Source organism: Saimiri boliviensis, chromosome 1 (assembly GCF_048565385.1).
Source record: "Saimiri boliviensis isolate mSaiBol1 chromosome 1, mSaiBol1.pri, whole genome shotgun sequence".
NCBI classification, from domain to species: domain Eukaryota; kingdom Metazoa; phylum Chordata; class Mammalia; order Primates; family Cebidae; genus Saimiri; species Saimiri boliviensis.
The window spans coordinates 33,536,119-33,540,114 of NC_133449.1; the positions used below are offsets into that span (position 1 = coordinate 33,536,119).

General features: G+C 42.8%; 1 pseudogene; it reads right to left on the reverse strand.

Annotated features, from left to right (window-relative positions):
- Positions 1-2,652: 2,652 nt before the first annotated feature.
- LOC101042671 (ADP/ATP translocase 2 pseudogene) lies at positions 2,653-3,604 on the reverse strand (annotated as a pseudogene).
- Positions 3,605-3,996: the final 392 nt, after the last annotated feature.

Consider the following 3,996-nt stretch of genomic DNA (forward strand, 5'->3'; position numbering starts at 1 on the left):
AACACATGCTTTTTAGGGACACATTCAAACCATAGCAGTGGGCACATTAAAAAAAAAAAAAAAGAAGAATAAATGAAAGCCTGATTCCCTAACTTGGGAAGTCCACACTCTTCTTATAATGTAGTTACTGCAGTAATCACTAGTGGCTGATTACAGTTGATGAGCTGAAACCTATTAGTTATCTCTGTAGTCTGACCCTTTCACTTGATAGAAGTAGAAACCAAGGCCCTGGGTTGGGGGCTCGGGGGTCGTGAAAAAACATGTCTGCTGACACTCAGTGAGTTAATAGCTCAGCTGGGACCAGACCCTTCGTTTTACATCTAATGTGAGGTTCTTTCTGCTCTACTACAAGAGCAGCTTCAAATAAACTTTCAGCCAGAAAAAACCTGTGTGGAGCATATTCTGGAGCTTGGTATCTGATTGCTGTAGTTTCCGTAATTGTCCTGCGTTTTCTGGGGTCTTTATGATGAACTGATATCAGAAAGTGAAGGTATGTATGTAACTTGAAGGTGACTTCAGAGTGCGGTTAATCTCCTGTGTACAATGAGTTTTTTAAAAGATTCATTTTATTGAAAGTGGAGGCAATGCAGAGCAGTGAGCCTATCTGAATGCAATGGCACTTTTAAGGGAATCAGGTCCAGCCAATTTCTGATTCCGAAAGGCTAAATTCTATTAGGCATTAAAACTCAAATTTCAGGCACCTTGCACTGATGAACACAGGGAACATCTGTAGCAAGTTTCTAGCATTATAACCTCTGAATACTGATTACTGTAGGAAGAGCTAGGCTGCAATGCTAACAGACTAAAATAATGAAACATTTGTTCCTAAAAATGCGTAAGTGCCTTTCTTGTAACTTTTAAGTGGACTGAGAGGATGTTCATAAATACAACCTGTATGTTTTAAGTTGATTTTGTTGCTTCAGAGTATTTATAGGCTTAATAACAGACATGCTAATATAAAGTACCTGCATAGTGGAAGGTCTCTTTCCCCTTCTGAATTTCCCCTCTGGGGTCCCCCTCCACCCAGTGTGGAAGCTGACTTTCCTCTCCTAAGTTCCACCTTTCTAAGTTCTCTCACTCACTGTAAGGGAAATTTTCCTTCTCTAGTTTTCTCCCTCTGGGAACCCTTCTCACTCACTGTAAAAGAGGCTTTTCTTTCATTCAGTGTGAAAAGCTAGCTGTTTCTTTCTCTCTCCTCCTCCTTTTTCTCACTCTGCCTAAATAAATCACTTTTCTGCAACACTTTGTGGGTCTGGTATTTATTTCACAAACCATTTAATTGTGCATCAACCACATTCCAGACATTTTATATACATTATTCCAATCCTTATAGTAAACCTGAAAATCAAGAGTATTTTCTTCATCTTACAGAAGAGAACATGAAAGTTCATAGAGGTTAAACACCTTGCTCCATCCTCCTTTTCTCTTCCCATTGCCTGGCCATGGTGGCTCAGATTATGAACTCAGCTTCACGAGCTGGGTTGAATGTACCCACGTGCCCTGACCTGCTTTGTGAACTGACGTATATTCTGAGAGGTGACTATTATCCAACTTGTTAGATTTGTGGTTTCAGCCATTTCTAATTTGTTCTGCCCACCAGTTCTTCCTGACCAGATGTCAGGGCAATTAGAAGGAAGGATTGATGCTCAGAATAACAGGAGTCAGGGAAGAGGGCAGGGATCTATCCTTGAGGGTTAAGAGGCCAGGAATGGATCTAATGTGATGACAGAAGATTTTAGGAGGATATGTGGTGGTTGGCTTAGAGGACAGACTATGGGTGAAGAAAGGATAAAAAATGGGTGTTTTTTAGGACTTTTGTTGTTTTTGGAAGTTTCGTGATTAAACTTGGCTAAGCTAAGTAAAGGAGGTCAATGCTTGGGTGTCTTCTCATAGTATTCAAAGATAGGAGTGCTGCTGCCTCTTGCTGATAACCTGGAGCTAGGAATCTGAATAGGATGGTTATTCTTCACATCTTTCTGTCTTTCTGACTTATTTTCCTCCCCTCCACCATGCCTAGCACCAGTTCATGTTCTTTTAAAATTACTTTGTACACACAACATTGTTCCTGCTCAAGTAAGTGCCATTTTTTTAGTTTTAGATATTTTTATTTCTCCAAATTTGTTATTAGGAGTAACTGAGATAAAAAAATATAATAGAGTCCCATCATCATCATGGAAATGGCTTTAAGAGAAAACTGGTCAGGTGAGTATTATTGCTTCCCATTTTCTTTTCTTTTTTTTTTTTTTTTTGAGACGGAGTTTCGCTCTTGTTACCCAGGCTGGAGTGCAATGGCGCGATATCGGCTCACCGCAACCTCCGCCTCCTGGGTTCAGGCAATTCTCCTGCCTCAGCCTCCTGAGTAGCTGGGATTATAGGCACGCATCACCATGCCCAGCTAATTTTTTTTTGTATTTTTTAGTAGAGACAGGGTTTCACCATGTTGACCAGGATGGTCTCGATCTCTTGACCTTGTGATCCACCCACCTCGGCCTCCCAAAGTGCTGGGATTACAGGCTTGAGCCACCGTGCCCGGCTGCTTCCCATTTTCAACCAGTAAATAGTTGCCACTGATAAACTGACAGCCAGGAATTTGACAGGAATGCTCAAAATATGTTACATAATATAACATGCCTGTTCACAGAGGGAAAAATCCTAGGAAATAACTTGTGTATACTTGATTTCATCATGCAAGACAAGCTCATGCCTCTGAGAACACTGGACCATGCACTCTTGAAAAAAGCTTTGCATCCTTCATCACGAGCAGTCTTCCTCCAGCAGTTAAGTGTGTCTGTGTACATGATGTCAGTTCCTTTGCAACCTGACTACATCATCATGTGGTGGCAGATGGTGTCAAATGGATAGGAAGTCAACCTGGCAACAGCAGTGACAGTCTGTGCGATCATCCAGCTGATGATGGTGTGAGTGTTCTTGGGGTCTGGAAGCATTCCTTTTGCAGTGTCATGGATGCCCAAATAGGCAGCTTGGTAGATGATAATTACCCTGCACAGACACGTTAAAGCCTTGGTACAGGCCCTTGGTCCCATCAGATTTGTAGATCTTAACCAGGCAGCCACTGAGGACTTGGAATTCTTTTTCAGCTCCAGCTTTACCCACATTGGCTGCTAGACGGGCATGGGCAAAATCAAGAGGGTACACAAAACACAAGGATATGTTCCCAGCGGTACTGCCTGATGCCAAATTCCCTGCAAAGTAGCACAAAACTGGGTCCTCTTGTCCACACCACCCAGGAGTATCTGCTTGTATTTGTCTTTGAAGGTGAAGTTAAAAGCCTGGGTGGGGAAGTATCTGATGACATTGGTCAGGTTACTGTGCTAGGACAGGAATCCCTGCTCCTTGGGAATACAGACCACACAGTCTATAATGCCCTTGTATTGCTTATCTGCGGTGATCTGCTTGCTGGCATGCTGCATGTGCAGCAGCAGCTTGACCCCATTCGAAGGGCACTGCCATGATGTTGGAGATGGCTGTGGCCACTCCACTCCATGTGCCAGGAAGTCCTTGGTGAAGGACACAGTGGCATCTGTCATGTTGAAAGGAAAGAAGAGGCATGCTGCTGCAGGATGGGACTGGGCTGGGAACCAGCTTTGACTCTGGGGCTGTTGAGAGGGCTGTTTTAATGTCCTGCACCTCTCATATCGGGGGCGACAGAGGTGGGATATGCATCCTTCTTAGTATTTTGTTGTTGCTGAGACCCTTCTCCCTCTCCTACTTAGACTCCATAAAGTATGAATGTCCTATCAGACCGTCACTCCCACTATCCCCCGGTGCTGTGTTGTCTGCTTTCCTCACTTCACTGTCCCTTATTTCTCAATGATTTTTGGTCAATGGCAGCCTTTTTTCTTAATTTTAAATTTTAATTTTTGTCGGTACATAGTACCAGTATGTAGTATATACACTGTCTTTTAAACAACATTCCTGCCTTAATTCTTGGTAATTTTAATATCCACATAAATGATTCTTCCACCATCATGGCCT